Source organism: Callionymus lyra, chromosome 6, assembly GCF_982586985.1.
Source record: "Callionymus lyra chromosome 6, fCalLyr1.hap1.1, whole genome shotgun sequence".
Taxonomy (NCBI): domain Eukaryota; kingdom Metazoa; phylum Chordata; class Actinopteri; order Syngnathiformes; family Callionymidae; genus Callionymus; species Callionymus lyra.
Window position 1 is genome coordinate 25,938,881 of NC_141823.1, and position 22,192 is coordinate 25,961,072.

Consider the following 22,192-nt stretch of genomic DNA (forward strand, 5'->3'; position numbering starts at 1 on the left):
AAGAGTAGAAGCAAATAAATGAAATGAACTCTGCAGTGTTTTAGGCGTCCCTGCTACAGTTATGCAAGCGTCCTAAAGACGTTTCATTACCCGACCACAAGCACCGCAGGAATAGTAAAAAGAGGAAGTGAAAAATTCCAAGCCAATCTTGCCTACCTGGCAAGTTAATATCACGTCTTCTCTTACTATAAGTAGAGGGTGCAAAGACGAGGTAAACACTTTTTAGAGCGATGTTGCCATTTCCCTTTCCTTGAGCGTAAACATTAACATGGCTCTGAAATGGATAGTGGAAGAGTCAGAGTAAGTGCAATTGCTTTGCATTTGTTCTCATCCATTATTCAAGCTCTGCCACCCTAAGAGTCGCATAGCGGTATTGTTTAGATAAATAACGCCAATTATCAGTTCCGCAGTGAGGGACCCGTGAGAGGAAAATAATTACGGACGTATAGAGGCATTTCTAATAACACAAAGTATTGTGTGAAAGGCTGGACGTTAAATGCAATTTAAAAACATGCCGGCTCACTTTCAGGAGGGCATGTCTCAGAGGAAACGTTGGCGGAGGACAAAAAAAGAAAAAGGAGAGGAAACCAGAAGAGACGTAGTGTGCCGTCAGTTCAGCTATTTTACCTCCTTAGGAAGTAATTTCTGTACTTTAGATCGTCGAGTCCCCGGCGTGAGAGTTAAAGAGGCAAAGTGTAATGTGCGGTCCATTACAGCGGCGGAAGCCATGTCCTCTGTGCATACAGTCACCTTGAATACTACACCAATTACAGCAATATATGCAGGGAAATATACTGAAGATAGCATTCTTAATGGTACACAGGGATCAACTAGTACTTCATAGTTGAAATTTAGTAATCAAAAACGAATTCAATTTGATTTAACCATTCAATAATTTACGAGAAGAAAGGCTATTCTAGGGGTGGGCAATTATAATTATTCAAGGGCCACATTTATGCGAATGTTGTTAGGGGCCGTCAAGCAAAAAAAAAGGCCGTGACATTTATTAAGCTAAATAAGCTGCAATTTTATTCTTGTATATATTAATATTTCTTCAACTAACTTAAAAAAATATTTTGAGGGATTAATATACACTCACAAAATTACTGACAAGAAGGAGGGAAAAGGTAAATAAGTGTTACATAAATAATAAATCCAAAATACATTTTTGAATGCATTAGAACCATTTATACATGATAATACTTTGACATTACGAGGGCCGCATAAATACAGTCAAACAGCCACATGTGGCCCCCGGGCCGCACTTTGCCCAGGTCTGGATGGACTGTACGAATGCTCCTCCCTAGATGCAACACTTATAGACTCAATGACTCTATTCTATTCTATATTAATCTTTGTATCCTTTTTACTTTGTATCCTTTTCTATGGTTATTTCCTTTGATTCTTATTTATATTTTTGTCATCCCTTGACTTTGTTCTTTTGTTTGCTCTTTGTTCTTGTTATTGTTTTAATGAAACAAAACAATAGGGGCGACATAGCTCAGATGGTAGAGTGGTTGCCTGCAGTCCAAAAGGTTGCAGGTTCAATCCCAGCTCCAGACAAGCTTGTGTCGTTGTGTCCCTGAGCAAGACACTTCACCCTGATTGCTCCTGATGGTGAACTTGGCGCAAGTGTGCATGCCTACTCCCATCAGTATGTGTGTATGGTTGAATTTCCCCTCGCGGGACTAATAAGGGATTCTAAAAAAAATAAAATAAAATAAAAAATAAAATAAAAAAATAAAAAAAACTTGCTTTGTCTTGCCGATCTGGAAACCCAAATTCCCAAAGGAGATCTCCAGAGGGATTAAGAAAGTAAATATATCCATCATTTTGTTGAAGCTTTCTTTCCACTTTTATAATGAGATAAATATAGTGTTATGAAATGTGAAGTATGTGTCTAAAGTCAGCAGATCAGATAAGAAATTTGGAAACTGTGGAGCGGGGAACACAAACAAGAGTATTGGGTGAGATATGACAGATGGACGGAGGCCAGAGTAAGAGAACATGAGGGGGATGGTGTTACTCCTTCTAACCATTGGGACCACAACATTCTGAATCATTGCTGCTCCAGAATTCTAGATCAGTTTGCTTCTGCCACAATCTTGGAAAAAAGAAAAGATACCTGGTATCTTAAGTACAGAGAGGAGTCTTTTAAACAACCTCTCCATTTGAAGATAGTAAGTAAGTAATAGTTATTTGAAAAGCTCCTTTCTAGACCAGGGTCACAAAGCGCTTAAGCAATCAAAAGCAATACACAGTTAAAAATACACACAGATTTAAAAACTCTAAAAGATCAAGACACACAAGACAAACACAGCAGCCCCGAGAAAAATAAGAAAAAGCCTGCACAAATAAAAAGGACTAAAGATGTTTCTTGAAGGAGTCAGTAGACAAGCGCTTCGTATTAACTGCAGGTGAGACAACTCCTTCTTGTTTAGACACGAAAATAAACTGTAACAATAGTCTAATAGTGTTATTTTAACAATTTTAGTTATTGAACTCAACAAATTATTCAGACTTAATATCATTATCAAGGATGGTCAGATATATCAAAGTCAAGAGTTAGACAAAATGGAAAACAGAAACGCCTTGTGAATGTATCAAGTGTTTCATCGGTGTGTTCCTGACGTCCCCAAACATTCTACCTTCATGGAGCCAGATCTAAGCCGAAATTATTTTCCAGCAGGATTTTTCCATCAACATCTCCAAAGAAAGGCCAGTATTCTGTAAGACGTTCAATCTTAGACATGCACAAAGAAGCTCTCACGGTCTGAAAGGGACAATTGACTAACTGGGGGGAACCTGGACACCTCCGGGGGGAGGGGGGGGTGGTTGAGAGATGGAAGGAAGCAGAATAAGCCCCAACAAGCCCTGGAGAATAGCATTTATGTTTTAGGAAAAACCTGAACTTTTCAGGAGAAAAACAAGCAACTGACCATATTTTTTTATTCAATGTATGTTTGGAAGTTTCTAGTTGGTTCAAGGAGCCTTTATTGCCGTATAAACCACACTTCAAGAGAGGTTGGTAATACAGAGTCTGACGTTGTGTTTGAAAAGAAAAACAAGAATTGCTCTGCAGAGCAAGAGAAAGTTGAGGGCTGCTGGGATACGAAGGATCGATGCTGAGTCATATGGAGGTGCTTGTGAGTCTTGAAACGCAGAGAAGAGAGGAATGAAACATTGACCTCCTAAAAAGAAGAAATGTTCGAATTATACGAGGGGCCAACCTTGAATCAAATGAAAAAAAGTCCAGACATCTTTTGATAAACACATGAAAATCAAGGGCTAAACCAGAATGTATATGAGAAATTATTTCCTGGACATTACGATTCTGAGGTCCTAAGAAGTGTAACCATCGTTCAATATGTGTGCCTTATCTACGCCGCCGATGAGCCTCACACTCGATCTAACCCAAGGAGAAGTTTCATTTCATGCCCGCAGACAACTTGTGCTCGCGCAGCACAAAAAGAAATTTTAATAAACCCTGGCAGATCAAGCTTGGTGCTATTGATGTATTCTCGAGCGCTCACAGACACAAAACTCAACGGCGTGTGTGTTCAGACACGTAATCAAAGCTGCAGAAGATCAGCGCACGTTGCCGAGGAAGAACATGAGGAAAAGATGATCAAGGGAACTTTCACGATCGCAAATTCTGTCTCTTGTTGGGATTTGTAGATTTATGTTGTCGTCTTTTGTGAGGTTTTCATTAAAATGTTATGCCGAACTAAAAAGAAAACGGTTTAAAGTCACTATTTTGTTGGTACGTTCTGATGAACATTGATTATTCATCCCATCATTTTTTTTACTCAAAACCAATGTTAGTGCCAGTTTTAGATCACGTCCTACCACATCAGCTAATACGCTGAGATATGGAACATAAAATAGCATTAAAGTTGGATAAAAAATAGGTCAGATGTGAACATTGTTTTTCAAATTCTGCAAAAAAAATCCCAAACTTTACTATGATACAATGTTTAACACTCATATTCTGTTGTTTTTCCCTGTCGTAACAGTAGAAAACAATCATTGATACTCAGTAACTGATATATATAAAAATTTAATTTAAATAGGAAATTGGGACAAACGCTTGTAGCACACTTTCCATCAGTCTCAAAAAATTCAAATTAGGTGACCTAAATATAACAGTAAATGCAGTTCAAAGCCAGAGAAATACTGATCATCATTATTTTTATAAATGGTAATGCACCCAAATCTTCCTGAAAAACGGGCATGTGTATTATTGTGTAATCACACCACAAATGTTATATATTATATATTTGATTTGATCAGGTTCAATTCAGAAGGAGGACATCAAGAAGAAAAAGGTGGACAAAAAAGTAAGTTTAGCAATATCATTGAGTCCTCAACTGTTCTTCTGAGAAGCCAAGCCCTCCCTTCTTTAACAGCTCAACCTCCAGTATTCAGTAGCTTAAAGTGTTCTTATATATTGAATTAAATAGCTCACAAGAGAATCGGAGAGAGAAGTCAGCCCTATCGGAACAAACTCAAACACAATCCGATTACATCAGCGTCAACGATGGAAACGAAAAACCAAAGGTTTTTTTTTAAAAAAACGTTCAAATTCCCATCATTCAACAGTCAGAAATGGTTTCAAAGCCAAATTTAAGGTGCCGACCAGAGATCCTGGATCTCCTGCTGCTGACAGGTCAAGAGCTGGATAAAGAAAAAGCATTACATTTGACGGAAAGCCTAACAGCTTCTCAGAATCAACAGTAGAGATATTTTTATAGCAGAAGGCTTCTATAACACAGACATGACTCTGAAGCACCACTGCTGCGTCACATAAATAGAGAGATCAACCGTTGAGTTCCTCAAGTCAAGTATTACTTTTCATGAAATGGCGAAGTGAAGGAGACGGCGTAAGCTCCACAAACAAAGCCTGCTTTTTCTTCTACTGTTGGCTCAGCAGGAAGCAGACTTCCTCGGGGCGCAGGAAAAGTCATATTGAATAGCATACTTATCGAGCTCAGTCCGTTGAGATTCATAAAAAGAAAACGGTGCTGTTAAAATATTAGCCAAAATTTGCCCGCCGAAGTTCTGAATTGATGCATGTATTTGACACCATTGTCGAGCTGTGAAAGTATATTTGGAATCTATAAAACACATAGAAGGATAGACATGTGTGCATGAAGATTGTGAGCATGTGTTGCATTTACTTTACGGTTTCAGTATGTAGCTTAAAAAACGGTCTCATGCATCACAAATAGTACAAAGTAAACACTTTTTTTTTTTTCAGAATGTAGGAAGACTACCAGGTTTTTATGACACAACAAACACTTCATTAAGTGAAACATCCACAACAAGTCAACAGACTCGGGCGTCTTAAGGTCAAGATTTATATTTTTAAAACTGCTATTTCTCCTTTACAAACCATCAAACATTTAAGATGTTGATAAAACCAAACTGCTAACTGTCTCGCACTTGATCAAAAACCAAAACAAACAAACTGGCGTCCGTTACGGAGATAAAATGAGTGAAGGAAACAGCCGAGGAATTAGAGCGTCTGAGTGGGAGACGGAGATCCGGGAGTGACTCGGTGGACAAGCAGACTTGCTGATAATTAAGCAGTGATTGAGGCTTGAATTCCCCCTTCTTATCAAACCCCCTGTGGATCCCCCAGTCAAGGATTAGCCCGTCGGGACGGCAGCAAACACAGAAAAACTCTCTGGCGTGCGATGATGTGAGGGCACCGGGTTTTAAAATAGGGACTCCTGAGGGAGGAAATAGTGGTTCAGACAACTTTGTCTCAATGTTTTGTGGATGGAAATCTTTGATTCTATCACTCTTAATATGGTTTAAATGAAAGATAGTATCGATAGAAGTAGTAGTGATGACTTTTGTCTGCATAGTAACCACATTCGGTTATAAATCTGATGTTAATATCTAATAATTCAAGTTAAAAACTTTAACAATTGTCTACTGCCGCCAACAACAACCTACAGATCCGAGCGTCTTGAAGAGTCATCCGAAGCACCATCACACCAACACATCCGTCTTGCCAGCTGCCGGCTTCACCCCTTCCCATCATCCCGATACCCAAGAAAATCATGCGGCAGTAAAGAGATATCCTATAGATTTTGTAATGAAACACAATATAACATTTTCCCGACCCTCGTTTTTCAACCGGTGCTTACAACAGCAGGGCCCACACATGAGAAAAATCTATTTAATCCGTAACGCCTCGCAAACACCCGGCAATGCATCGGCTTTGGATTTCAAAGTCGGGGAGCAGTTATCCATTTTGTCCTTGGAGATGATCTTTGTCAAGTTTGGTTTGGGTTTTTCAAATTAATTGGATAACTTTGCAGAAAATGTTGACACCGTTTCAACTTGGCTTGAGTAATCGTGCAAACAAACTTCATCAATGACTTGTAAGTTGAGAGTTCATATCATTAACATTTTCGTTTAGTCTGGTCAACAAACTCACTTTGAACTCACTTGGGTCCAATCTTTTAACAAATGTTCAACTCAAATGAGATCAGTAAAAATAGAACGTCTTGGAAATCATTTCACTAGCATGCATTGATGACAAAAAAACTAAAGTCTAAAATAGGTTCAAACTATCAGCTTGGCTGATAAACCACACTGAATTATTTACTGGTTACTTAATGTGTAATGACTATCTTGGAAGGTCAGTTTAATTTAAGTTAAATAAATGTCACAGAGAGAGATAAAACCAGAGGCAAGCAAGTTGTACTGCGATCAAAACTAAATCTTCTAGATTTTTTACCGACCACTTTGAGAGACACTTAGAGATTGGATCATTCGGGTTAGTAGTTGAGATGAATTTTATTTGGTACATTTTTATGTATGAAGGTGATTCTAAACCTTGTTCCTTCCCACCTGGAGTCTCCTTGTTACCATCACTCATAGTGTTTGCAGATGCAGACTTTCTAAATAGTTTCTCCTCAAAGTGACAGTGATTTTCGGCTTCCCCCGGACTTCTGTGGAGTTTTCAACACTTAATTCTGTTTACTCAGACTAAGCATGCCAACTACACAAATCTATTTTAAGTATCTTCATTTTCCCTGTAGTTAAGGAACTGCTGACTGCTAAATGATTTATGCACTTAAAATACCAAACAATTACAGGCTTACAACTCATTTCTTATCTCAGTCCATTATCACTCTATTCCGGCGACACGTCGGCCTCAGGTTGAATTTACCTCTTAAGAAGCACATTAAGGACATTTATATTCTCTTGCTTTGCTTGTTTTCGTAGGTTCGGGAGTATACGAGGCTTCAAAGCGCCGTGAAAAAGAGGTGCTGTTAGCAGACCGCTGATAAAAGAAAAGGCAGCCTCTGCATGCTCGCAGCAATTTTTTCGGAGAAAACCATTTAACACTGTAGCACAAGAGAGATCAAAGCCTTCAAGCCAACACTGGGAGGAAGGCTCAATTACTATTTGACTTGAAACTGGATACTACCCTGCAAAAAAATCTTAAAATAACTGTGGACAACATTTCCAGGGCAGCCTGCAGAAGTGAGGCGCAGCAGGAGGATCCATCTGAAGAGTGCCAAGAGTTAAGAGCGGCTACGTGGGTTAAGTGTTTGCATCAGGGGCATACTTGAGATCACAAAAGGGGGTATCTAAGGCATAACATGAAGGATTTTTACAACTTTATCATTCAGGGCGTCTTGGCTCTCTCTGAAGTGGAAACTTTTTCGGGTTGAAGGAAACGTCTTATTTGCTGCTTACATCAACACCAACATGCCTAACATTATAACGTGAACTATCCTCAGAGTCCAACGAGCGTCAACCCCTCCACTCATCCTTGCTTTTGCACTCCAGAATCTATAAAAAGATTCAAAACATTAAAATGTTATAGTGAGCATGGGAGACCAAGTAGCCTTACCCTAACTTGCTCACACAACACACACCGCAGGAGCGAAGAAAGAAGCAGCTTTCACTCTCACAAGAGGCCGACACATTCTTAGCAATAACTGTGGATTAGGACCAGAGGAAAACTGAAATTGATTTATCCGCTCTGCTAACTACATTAAAAAACTAATTGAAATCTATTCTCTCATTTTCTTGTTTTTCAAACATTGCAAATATATTAAAAATATATATTTTAAAGGAAAATGACAAAGAAAGAATTCAAAGAAAAATAAAAAAAGACATGTTTATCAGGAAGCTGAGGAGCTCCAGTTTAGATAATGAAACAAGGCCCTTTCAATTATTTTTATCCGTCGACGTAGCACGTCCTTCCGAACATCTGACCCCCAGAAAAATGGAAGACATGGTTCTTTTGTTAGCTTGCAAAATATGAGGAAATAATTTCATTTAAATCAGGAATAAATCTCAAATTCTAGGTCCACAAAAACTGTGTGTGTTAACAAACCTTTGACAAAACTGTCTCCATCTGCAAATGAATAAAGTAACTGTATTATCAATCTGGATTATATGTGATCCATTCTTTGATCCGAAGTGTGAGGAGGCTTTTGTCATGTATAACATGTATGAGGAGTCCAGGACGGATCGTTCTCGGCTATAAAAACATTCTTCAGTACAGACAGGTATTCTCCTCCCCAACTGAGGCAGATCACTATTCAGCTGCAGCTTATCTCAGCTCTCGGTCTCACCAGGCTGGACGTGCAATGCTGCAGATGTTAATGTGGATCATATCGCCCAAGAAAAGCCTCGCAATGGCAACAGAATATTGACTTTTTTTTCCCCCATTGTGGAGCAGAACAAGGTGATGCATTTTGCGTTTCATATGTGCATCTGAAATAGAGGATAAACGTTTTACAACGACATGGCATTAATCCGTCTGGTTTCAGCAAGGGCGGAAAAACCGTTTTGTGTCATTGAAACTGCAAAATGGGAAACAATGGCGACTGTTATCATTTAACGGAGTCCGTTTCAGTTCATCATGGTAAAAGATTGAGAATGTTATTGCTTGCTTTGCCTCAGTGGGTTTCTGGTTACTAGATAGTAGCAAACGTGCCGCTGTAAAAACATATTTGACTTTTTTTTGTCTCCCGTTTCATCGAATATGTTTTCATCGGAGCGGTTTCTGGTGGAACATCTTCATACGTATCTGTGGTGACCATCATTATCTGATGGAATCAAGGGAATTAGGAACAAAATGTGTTGACAAAAAAGAAAACAAGAAAACAAGGATTAGGCTTCTCTACCAGATAATACCTTCCACAGGTTTCCTCTCCAGGCTTCTGACTGAATCAAAAATAAATGATGCACTCATGAATGGCAGCTTATTTGTCTCCTGCAATTATGCCACATTACCAGATCAATTTGGCAGCGTTTAGCTGACAAAACATTGCTATCTCCGTAATTGTTGAGGAATCTCAGCGCCGAGCAGATAGATAGATGAATCCCATTTCCTGTACAGCGAGGGGCTGCAGCGAGTCTCTGCTCAGTGATAACATCTCCGACATGCATGAGTACAGCTGTGTGTTGTTGTTTACAAGCCCATTTGAAATGGACACAGCTCCATCCCATCTGAGGGGAAACACTTCTCAGAGAAAAGTAACAAAAAACATGAAGACGGGAGGGGTGAGCTCTCGTCTCTCAGCCAATCAACTGAGCTCCACCGACTAAATGCATCATATCAATATGATCTGATCTCAACAAAGCATTCTCACACGTTTCTCTTCAAGCCGATGAAGCAAGTAATACAATTGACCATTTTAAACATAAATTAATGTTCATGTTGATAAGGCGACCTATAAAGATGCAGGTGTTTAAAATAATATAAGGGACGGTCTCTATGGATGTCAACAGTTACAGTGAAACTAGGATTTTGTTTGATGAACACAGAGATAAGTTGGACAAATTAAGCCTGAAATAATGAAAAGACAATATCAAAATAAGTCTCCTACTTCCTGTATGGCCCTCTTCCACCAGCCCTACATTTTTTTAGTACCCGTTCCACCGTGGATACAAGCGAGCCAGATCTCTAGTAGAAAGCCGACTGCCGGTCAACGATTAGGCGTGAAACAAACCCTCCATTAAAAATAACAAACAATGCGAAAAGTATTAAAAGTTGTTTGGAAAGAAGGTTGCGTGGTCTGTGGACGAGGTCCAGATGTTTTTTGTGTCTGGCAAGTGAACCATTGCCTTAAAGTTTCACGGTGTTATGATGGCCCCGCCCACCATAACAGTGCAAGTGGAAAAAACCTATCAATTCCAGTAGAACTGGAACTAGTTTCCAGAGAACAACTAGTAGATACACGGTTTGTTTTGCATGAGACGGATACAATATTGTAGCCCCTTGTACGTTTGAGTTTTGGAAGAAAAAAACAGTCAAACACCCTCACATCTATTACCCTATTAGGAGAAGCATTCAAGCAAAACCTGTTAGACAATCTTGTATAACATTTAAAGTTAATCCAAGGCCATATTCTGAATCCGCACCGCTTTAACCTTAACGATAACTAGACTATTAGTTATGTCTCTAATCCAGCGATCCCGTTCAGGCGTGAACAGAGGCGTTGATCAAGTAGGGATTGTTTTCATCTGAAGGCTTCGCCAACACTGGTATCAGATCTGAGAAGGTGGTACCATCTGTGTTCTAAGAATGACTCTGCAAGTGTGTCACCATGCTTGAGTGGCAGTCGCAGTTATTTGTGAGCCGAGTTTCAATCCGTGCCGTCATACAGATTCAATCCTTAAACGTTGATGCTATGCATACATGTGCGTGCGAGGCTTAGAAGTTGTCACAACTACAATCTGCTGTATGAATACCTTCTTAGAGACGATCAAATAGAGTTCATCTCCAGCATTTGCCTTCATTATTCAGGGACAGAAGCTTCTCCAACGATTCATCATCTTCTCCGACTTGACTTCCCAGAGAAGCTTTAGGAAAACAAAACTACTATTAGTGGCTGCAAATACTCTCTATATTTAATAGCCTTCTTCTGGCTGGAGTGCTTCTGCTCGAGCAGCTCGTCCACTCATCACGTTTGGAGCGGTAAATTATTTAAACCAACCTCGGAGGACGCAGGTTAGCCAGGAGGCAGGGGGTGTTACGCGGCGCTCCTTTACATGCGTGCGGCGTCCGTGATTGAACGCTCAACCCGGTAATCTCTCGCAGTGACGGACCGGTCCAGCTACTGTTCTGACACGTGTGTGACCAGGACCACTCAATATACAGGCATGCGAGCGGCGCCCCCCCGGTGAGGTTCAGAGTGGATTGTGAATTCATGCCTGTGACTGGGAGAAGGTTCTGTGATTAAGAAAACACTGCAGATGTTGCGTGCAGCTGTGTTGCAGCGGTAGACGGAGCCCACTGCTCATCGGAATTAAGTCGGAACAGAAAAAATAATTAAATCCACCAGCTGGTAACTGAACACTTCTTAACTTGGGCGGCATAGACAATTGAGTTACGCCGAAGTCTAGACCGCCATTTCGACAAATACTCGCCTCGTAATTTCATCAGCCGGGTCATCGGATTTATAGATACAACTGTTGCTTTTAAAGGGCAGACATTAATAATGGAGACTCGAAAAGAAGGGATTGGTTTCATTACTATACTTATTTTTTCAGAATATTTTAAAAACCTTGATAAGCAAGTTATTTTTTACTTCACATGTAAGGCTATGTGGTACATCGGTTTATACCAATAACTGGTGTTATTTTCATAATACATTTTTCCTATACCGTTTTACACAGCTAAAACTTCAGTGCACTATGGGAAATTTTTTCATGTGGGCAAAGGACCAGGTAGATGGAATATAATAATAATGACCATAACCATGTTTCCACACTGTTGAAACTTGTTGGGCATATTTTTGCAAATTTACATTTTTTTTTTCTGGTTTATATGCAAGTTAAATTATGTGTAGTAAGATGAATATTTTGAATAGATATTTTGACTGAACAATATAATTAAAATTGGTATATTGAAACTATATCAAGAAAAATACTGACTATACGTCAAATATTTAAAATATATATATATATATATATATATATATATGATAAAAAATTCTTCATACTTAAATAATATTTACAATGTTTAGAAAAATGAAAAAGAAAATAAAAAGCTGGTTCATAGTGAAAAATGTAATCCATTATTAACTAAAATGGCGTTACAATTGTATAATGTGTATAAATTATTGAAGTTGAGTTAGTTCAGTAAGTTTGTAACCACTTTATTGGACTTGGATGACTTTGGGTCGACTTACAGTCCTTCTTTGATGGCGGCTACAAAGCAAGTCGACACCTTTGTCGAAGGCCTTTAAAGAAAAGAGAAACTCCAAGGTCAGAGCCGCAGAGCAACTCGCCTGAATGTTCAAGTCTAAGGGGCGCAGGGTCTACTTTTATCCTCGTCCATTTAGTTTGCTGAACACAGATAGCATGAGGAATATAATGGAGCAGTCGCCCTGACAGGGGGATTATGGTAAACGGGCGATCTAGGCTTAAAGGAGTGAGGCTAGCAGTTACGAGAAAATGAAATCCTGTGGAAAAAAAAAAAAAAAGTCAGCTGAAGGATTGAGAGTTTGTTTGCTCATTTTGACTCCGACATTAGAACCAGCCCGTACAGGCCTGCGGGACACGGATCGTTAGAACTCAATCTATCCCAGGGACGGGCTGAAACCTGGGTAACTGTACGCCGTCACCACTATTCTACATGAAAGGATGAATCCATCTATTAGCGAAGGGGGTCTGCGGCTCTGTTCCCCCCTTTTTCTTTCTATGGGGTGAGGAGGGAGGAGCGGCTGTCGGGCTGAAAAGCAAGGGTGATAATTGGTCCTGGCTCTTTTGATGTGCAGACAACACCGTAATCCGTCCTAATCATATTAAGGAGACCCAGTCTGGCCGGCAAGAGTCGTCCAGCCCTGACCAAGATATAGGCAATCCTAGCGTCAACCAGAAAGGGTTGTCGGATCATAAAACTGTGGTCTAGACTTGAGTCGGCGAGGACAACATAGTGAGAACACAACAAAGACAGTATCAATGATCAAAGGTGTTGTTGGATTGGTTGGTGTGCTACAAAAAATTGTGCACCAAAAAAAAAAAAATCCAAACAAAGCTGAGAAGTGGCCGGTTTGAATAAAGGTTCATAGGTTCTCTACATGTGCAGCTTGTCGAGGCAGCGGGGGGACAAAGGATGAGATTGGAAGAAAGAAGCTGCCAGGAAGCATGTGTCAAAACCACAGAGGCCCCTCTAATACTCGCACTCTCCTGGTCAGCCAATATGGCATTTCCTGCTTGCACCCTGGCACACAACACAAACACACTGCAGGATGTGTGTCTTTGTACGAGGACAGGCAGAATATCATGACAAAAAAACTAAAAAGGAAGAGTTTAAAAGCCCTTTAACTGATGTTATCATTAGGAGTGTGCATTGGCAATAATCTGGCAATATGATGAGTATGTGTAGATGTAGATGATACGATATATCGTGATATATTTGTAGATCTGTAATTGATTCTGGCGTTGTAGAATTTACAGACCACATTACTCTTTATGAAGCCACAACTACTTTCATTTGTTTTGAAACCATAATAAGTCCATACATCAGCTTTAAAAGCTGCTGGAGTCGACTGAATCCTCTCGTCCTCAGTCATCTTTAATGGTTTTTCAACTGCGGAGAATTTGATAACTGCTGCCATCTAGCAGCCAAAAGTTTAATTGGAACACAAAAATGAACAAATGCAATAATTATTTGCATGTTAATTGTTGTAGAAAATATGACAGTTTTGTCATCTCTGGGTCAATGTGACCCGAAAAGAAATGTGCTTGACCGAGAGATAAAAAAAAGGGTTAATAAAAAATACAAACAAATTCTTTTTATATACTCGAAATATAAAGCTGAAAAGAATCATGAAAATAAAATGATTTGAAAGCAAAAAAACAACAACAATGGATACTGTACTGTTAAATATCCATTGTATGGTGAAATAAAATAGATTATTTGTATTGCCATTTTCTCACAGACCAATTGAACTTCTTTTGTTCTCCATTTTTTAATTTTGCTTGGCCTGAGAGGTGTTTGTTATCTAACAAGTGTGCGTGTGATTGCAAACGGCAATTAGGATTTTTTGCAAACAATAGAATTAAGCTGTAAAATGAATTATAATAATTAGCAAGACGATGTTTGTAATTGCACATAAATTAGACGGGGTTTTTTTTCCTCCCAGAAGCACCTGCACTATCAGCAGCGCAGCTCGACTCGCCCACTTTGTCAAGCGCCGTAAAAAGTGATCGGCCAATCACGGGTGTTTGCCAGCGAGTAAAAGAGGAGGGCGGGGGGGAGTGGCTCTCAGGCATTGTTGTAGGAATCAAATAGTGTTTCCATGGCAACCCACTGGCAGCCTCTTCGCAGTAATCAGAGTAGGGACCCCCAGGGACCCCTCCCCTCAGCCCCTGCTCCCCTCCGGCACGTTTCGCGGAGGGGTCGAAGGCATCCAACTGGGGGTGACTGACACTTGTGAAGCAGTGAGCAACAGATAGAACCTCCGTTCATTAATCACACGTGGAAAGTGAATATTAAAAGTGTCAACATCACCAAAAGAACAGGAGCTGGAGAGTGTTAACAGACTAAAGGGGGGGAGGAAGGAGGCGGAGCCACTTACTGCCAGTTTGAGAGAAAATAAATAGCTTTGAGTATGTGCTCATGTGTGTGTGCTCATGTGTGTGTGTGTGTGTGTGTGTGTGTGTGTCACCAAAATACACTCTCCCAGCGAACCCCCTCCCCCGTCCAACACAGGTGGGTATTGTCTGCAGCGTGGGGCGCTCCTGGCCGCCCGCCAGCTCGGCTCCGTCGCTGGGCTGGTCCCGCTCCAGTCGACTGGCTGTAGCAGGTCCAGCATGACAGAGCGTCCAAATCCTTAACCCTTTCCTGGCCCTGCAGGCTGGACTGCAGGAAGTCGGATGCCAACGAGCTCATGAACTGGGACTGGAAGAGACTCGCCTTTCGCTCAATCGTCGTTAAAAAAATACTTGAATCAGATTTAAACTATCATAAGAGAAACTGTTTGCATTTTAATTGGTATTAAATACATTTGAAAGCACGTTTTGCTCAATATAAATACATGCTTACAGACTATTGATCTGAACCCAGTGACCTACAAAAAGGGATTCATATGCCCTTGGGTTTTTGTACAAAGTAAGTATTGATCCACGTATTGATTAGCCGTCAAATTTCTCAGGTAAAGAGGCTGAATGTCACACGAGGATGTGTAATAAAATGTGACCAACACGTTTTAATTCCAAAGGGCAACGGTAGGTTTAAAGACGGTTAATATCTTCCTTTTTTTTTTAAAGGTCACACATTATAACTATCTGCAAGGATTGGTTGTATAAAATTCTGAAATGCACATTATTGTTTATTTTAGCCTTCTTACCTTTAAGGTAACCTGAATTAAATTACAATAAATAACTTAATTTGTGGCGCTGGGTTGTTGCATGCTTTTAAAAAAGTGAACCATAAAAACATTATATTAACACATGATAAAATAAAAAATGTTCTTAAAAAACAATAATAAATAATAAAAACGAAAAATAATAATGAAAATAAGCAAAGGTAAGCATAAGTAAAATATTTATAATAGTAATATACTTTCTTGAATATTGTTTTGATTGTTTAAGCGCTTTGTGACCCTGGTCTAGAAAAGCGCTATACAATTAAAAATGACTTACTTACTAAAAATTACTTAGGAAGTGTGGAGTCTCCTAATAGCCTGTTAAAACTTTATTTTTTTAATGAATACGTCCGATGTGATTTACTGTACGATGACATAAAACACACAAATGTAGTTGACTGGCAACTTTTTAAGGTGTCCACCCCATAAAACGTCAGCAACCCAAGAGTGCCTTAAACCCTGGCCTGCCTCACTTGCGGTTATATTAGAAATATATGGTAAATCCAAGACGGATTTCCCTTCCCTAACTGCCCACTAGCGTTCCGTGCGGCGCTTCCCTCACAAGACCTCTATTGCCCAACATTTCCTATCAACATAAAGAATAACAAGCAACCCTGAGGTGATTTAACGTGCGCGCGATTTATGGCGACACATTACTGCGACTGAGATGTTCAATGTGTTCTACTTTCAATTATTCCTGACATCCTGGTCCGCTCTTTCAATTTCATTTCACGGCAGCTCCTTTCAGTGTTCGGTTATGACATGATAGATGTGAAGTTGTAAGTGTGAGGTCAAAGTAGAGTGGCAGCGGAGAAGGAAGGACAGAGGGCAGATAAATCTTAAATAATAGAGGCGTGAACGGTAATGGGTAACTGCTATTGTGAGGAGAATAACCGTGATTGAATAATAACCAGAGCGGCTATAAAAAACACAATAAGCAGACAAAGAAATGTTACACAATTGCCAGTTTGTGTCTCTCCACTACAAGGACGCCGGGGATGAATCAGACTGCCAGCTCTTGTCACTACAGTACAGCTGTGGAGGACTTTAGCTGCTCTCTTCCTTCATGGCCATGATGACGGCTTTAAAGGAGCGTCTGATCGTCAAAGCCATGTGCTGCTGGGAGGAGGAAGTTAACTAGCGACAAAAAGAAGCCTTGACGGAGAGGAATAAAGATCCCTCTGTCGCCGGATATTCTCTATTGCAGTGGCATAAAGTTTAAAGCATTGCACATTTGAATATGTCACTGGGTCGATGGATATTCAGTTACATGCCAATTTACTTGCATAAAACCATAACTCTGTTTAAGCATAGAGTCGTGCAGACAATAGCTTGTACATATTCAATCATAAAGAACATAAGAGAGCAGTTGGACGTCCATTTATGACGCGTTTGTTCACAGGACTACTGAACATTTCTTGGCTGATTTTCCTTCCTAGGAACCGTAATCACGGTTACTACTGATTGTTATTATTATTACTACTTCTTGACCTTTAAATCATATACTTTATTGAATATTGTTTTGATTGTTTAAGCGCTTTGTGACCCTGGTCTGGAAAAGCACTATAAAAATACATATAACTTACTTACTTACTTACTGTTGCCACACATTTGAACAAATGTAGAGACCTGAATGTTGTGGGTTATTTTGATTTTGCAAATTTACATTTTATTGAGATTATTTGCTGGTTTATACTCACCAACACTAATATATATATATTAAAACATTAAAAGATCTCATGAACTGAATCCTGCCGTGCTTTCAATGTAAAGAAAACACCCATAACCACCGTGAATCCCGGCCCATTATTCCACCAAGTGGAGGGTGTGAGATCCCATTTTGGCAGAACACTTTAGAGACTGTGTTGCTTCTGACCGTGAAATCTGTTTGTCTGCCAGGTTTAGCGGTCTCAACAATGGCTGCCGAGCAAACACATGTGTCACTTCCCTCTCCCTCCCCCCCTTTGCTCCCCCTGCATCCTATCCTGAAGCTCAGGGTCTCAAATTCCCCATCTACAAGCATTTGCATCGAATTATCCCGTGAATAACAAGGGGGCTGTGCAGAGGGTTCTGCAGGTCTAATTTGATGCCTGCAAGCATTAAGTCCGAGAAGAAAGCTAGTTGTTTTTTCAAAGACATTTTCTTCTTAGTGATTTATACTTCCTGAGCACAGATTCCATCGTGGACTTTGGGTCACGATAAAGGGTAACACTCTTACTTAGTAAAATAAACCATAAGTACCATGTTTTATATATTTTCGCTTTATTTCTATTCCTTTTAAGGTTTCATATTTCTACAGATGTATCAATAATGTAGAGTAGGGCTGATTCCTATTTATTTATTTTTTACCAATACTGTACTTTGTTTATGGTCATTCAATAAAAACAATTGTATAGTAGGTTCAACACAACTTTTAATAAAATTATCATAAGCTTCCTTTAAGACCGGACCTGCATATTAGTATTAAATGAGATTATGTATACATGAATTGTCTTTATTTAATTTTTAACTGTAAATATTAAAACAACTCAGAACTGCACAACAAACATGGAATGGACAATATTACAAATACTTATAAATCACACAAATATGAAGTTAAAGTGCCAAAATTGAAATAACCCCTAAATATAACTAGATAAATCAATGGAATACAACTGCTTTCTCTTTCTGGCGGCACCTACTATAGAGTAGCCTCGGTCATTTAAAGAATTGCCTTCTATTTTTGATTGTTAAAGCGCTTTGTGACCCTGGTCTGGAAAAGCGCTATATAAATAAATATTACTTACTTACTACTTACTATTAAATAACAATTTTGATTTAAAAAAAAAAAATGAATTCAGTCCTTTACTTTTTAAAAAGTGTGTATATATATATAAATATACACAGGTATATACAATTTCCATTTCAATAACCCACTGAATCTGATAAAGCCAAGGTTTAATGCAAAAGGAAAGTATTATATCGAGTTATAAATATATATATATAAACAGAGAGTTTAGATGAATTACAACTTCTAATTGGATCAACGAGTGGATCAATGCTAAAGTGGGTCTGTAAGAAAAAAAAGAATGATGGACAATTTGATGTACAATGATAGCTCTTACAAAAGCCGAGTAAGTAACTGTCAATCACGAAAAAACTATCTCATACTGCAGGAGCTGCTATTAAGGGTGATAAAAGCCTCGACGCTTCCATTTTACCATACGAGAAGAAAAGGAAAATGACTTCGCCATCCGACTGTTGCGTGTCATTTCCAGGCAGAACAATGGGCGATAACAAAATGGGTGGGGGGGGGGGATAATCGGCTCAACACACAAATAACAGCAGCCCTATAGGTTACTGGGCCTTCCTTTTGTTGACAGGGGCCACGGTGTCGCTCAATATTCGACCTGACAAGCATAGCAAATCACCGCGACCGAGCTCAGTGTCAGGAGGAAGTGGGTTTGTTTGCTTATTGAGCTGGAGCAAGCCATGTGGCCCGCACTTTGAGAGCCGGAATAAAGCGATATCCAGACCAGAGGGATGGCGGCGTCAACACAGGCGTGGGTGGCGAGGAGAGGTCCAGGTTATTCTTTAACATCAGTATCCACGTATTTTTTAATGTATTCAACGAGCAAAGCTGCCCTCCACCTGTAGGCTCCGGATCAAAAACCCTTCAATCCCCTCATTATTGGGATTTCTTTGTCTGCGACCGCCACACATCCCAGCCAGCTGTCGGAGTCGTCCCTGGGGGGCGGGGGGGTTGCTGCACGAAGCCCACCGGGACCCATATACACTTGCAATGATGGGGCTAATCACTTTACAAGTGTCAAGATACTGAAAATGCCCTAAAACCACCATCATCGCTCATCATCACGTCGTTTTCGGTGAAACGTTTATTTTCCCAAAAAAAAGGTGCTTTGGCGTCAGGAGCCGACCAGAATCAATACACGGCGACGTCGCATCACACGAGGAGGCGCCGAATGTCGTTTCTCTTATCTGACTGTTATGGCAGCAGCTTACACAGTCAATTAACCAGATTCATTTACCACCCGATAATTTGCATTCAGAATCAATTTGGCCTGCATCTCTCCGAGCCTGTTTCAGGCCAAATAAAAAACCTGCACATAAAAAAAGTGACACTAATCACATAAAAATAAACTGCAGACATTAGGAGCACATTGGACGGTGGCAGTGAAATAACGCTCTTGTTGTCACTTGAAAAGTGACGGAAATCCGCAGAGGAAAAAGCAAATGTATGGAAGGGAGGTGCGGCGTGAATTCAACGACACAGTCCGTGTCTACAGCATGACATCGATTGAGCACAGAGAGTGAAACTTGACCTCGCTTCTTCGAGTGCTTTGTTTTCAGAGCCGTTTTCATTCATTCATTCGTCATCCCTGCAGGACATTGTGGATACATATAAATTGCATTATGGCAGGGAAGGTGTGAGGCAGAGGATGACCTGCACCAGACCTACAGAATGTGCGGCCCGTGGGCTATAATCGGGCCATTTGAAGGACCTTATAATGCGGAACTGAAAAACTAATGTAGAAAAGCTTGTGTTTTATCCATATTCAAGTTAATTTGCAATACAATTCAAAATATAAATCAGTTTAATAATCAATAACGTGTTCATTCTTTCCATTTTTGTCTTTGTTACCGAATGATTTAATATTTATTTTGGTTTTCCCCATCACATTTAGGATCGTTTTTCTTTGTGTCCCTAGCTTCTATGGGCACTCCACCCCCCAATTAAAAGAATCAAATAACCTGAACTTAAATTATTTATTCAACATAAAAGATGTAAAAAAGAAAATAAATCCAAGAGAACATTTACAGGGGGATGTGTTAATGCTATAAAATCCAGATTTGTCGACTCACATTACAGTCGCAAATCTGTTTAGGGCATATTACTTGGTCAAGGCTTAGGACAATCCTTTAGGGATTAAGGGAAAGCCAAATTACATTAATCTGACCAGTGGGAGCCAAACTGCCCACTACTGGCGGTAAAGAATATCAACCAGGGAGAAGTTGAGACAATGACGGAGGTCGAACGTTTCAGCCTAATTACATTCCATGCTCGCCTACAGGTACAACGTTTCAAAAGTCGTGCGACGACCTCGGTCTACACTATAGCACTTAAACCTTGTTAATAGAGCCGCCGCTGAATAGAAACAGTGCCTTTAATAGACACCAAGCAACACCCGCTCTATATTTAACCTCTGGCCAGCCAGTGGCTAAAAACCATACTTAAAAAAAGCCACTGACAGTTGATATGCTTGAAGGTAAGATATTTATTCAAATCAGATGCATTCATTCCTAAAGAGACCTCCACGTGGACAAAACAAAATACAGTCAAGAATACAAGCCTTCATTAATATCTCTGGTTGAGATTGACTTAACTATTTTGCTGCAGAGGTGTTAAAACACGACGAGAGATTAAAAGTTTTACTGAAATCCTACAAGAGCTTTTCTACAAAGTTGCTTAACTCGGAGATTATACGGGCTTTGATCCAAATAGTCCAATAAAGCTGACAATATACAGTATATGTGGTGTATATATGGTACCTTTCTAATTTGACTTGAAATCTGCCTGCAAGGTTTGGCAAGAAAACTCTGTTCCTTCTGAAGGTATTTGCAATTAGATGCAGAAAAAATGTCAACTTAACTTTGCATCCAAGCCCAGGAATATGGCAAACATTCTGATGTTACTTTAACAATATTTTGTATAACAGAACAAATAATAATGTAACACAAAAAAGTACAAAGCACATTGTGTATTCCGGTTGGTGAAGAAGAAAAGTGATGACAGCAATAGAACAGAATAATAAACAAGAACGTAAGCAAATGAATACTAGTTATTATTATAATTAAGTAAAGATAGTCAACATCTTCAAATGAGGTAAAAAATACAATATAAAAATACTAGTAACTAGGAGTGTTTACCGGCAAGAATCTGACATATATGTTCCACATGACAGGGAGAACAATACAGTATATAGCAATGCTTTAGGAATAAGGATATATTTGTAGTATTGTCAGATTACTTGAATCTGGCGTTACAGACTCTTGACAAAGTGGTTACTGCTTTAATTTTATTTTCAACCAAAATATGTATAAATATCAGCTTTAAGAGCTGTCTGAGTCGATTGTATCCTCTCGTCCTCAGTCATTGCCGGGATCTAACAGGACTTCATTGTTCCTTTGCCTGCACACACCTTATTTAACTGTAAAGCATAAAAGAAATACGTTTTTTTTTGTTGTTTTTTTTAAAATCAAAATATCTTATGAAAGCCAAAAATAGAGGTACAGTACTGGCTAAAAATCGATAGACTATTGTGAAAAAAATGATTGTGATATATGTGGCTCTATTGATATTTTCTACTTGTAACAAATAAAGAATATAAATTAATAAATAGACAAGACAAATTGGGAAAATTACAGGGACTGTACGATCTAAGTCATGATTAGTTTCACAAAGTCTGTCTGAGAAAAAAGTCCAATTCAATAAACCTTATGGTTCAGTTTCAGAGAGGAAATCACTGCTTTATACATAATATAAAGAAGTTGTCTTTCTTCTCACAACCTAATCTGCTTTGTAATGTCAGGAACAACTGCAAATGTGTGGATACGCAGCAAAAACACATTCAGTGAAGCCAACACGGTCCTCCCTTGTACACAGGCTGAGTGCTTAACAGCAGTAATGCCCAACGTTATTATAGCTGTAAACATCAAGCTACGTTCCGCAACCAATAGAAACATCATACCCATTATCCTCCGCGATGACGGAGACAATAGCGCAGACGAGGGGAGCGGGGATCGAGCATCCAGTTTTCTGGCAGCCTTTTTAC

At 39.5% G+C, this 22,192-nt stretch overlaps 1 protein-coding gene across 8 annotated transcripts in view; it reads right to left on the reverse strand.

The window, feature by feature from the left end:
* Positions 1 to 22,192, reverse strand: part of neo1a (neogenin 1a) — a 143,839-nt gene that overhangs the window by 94,485 nt on the left and 27,162 nt on the right. The window lies entirely within an intron of this gene.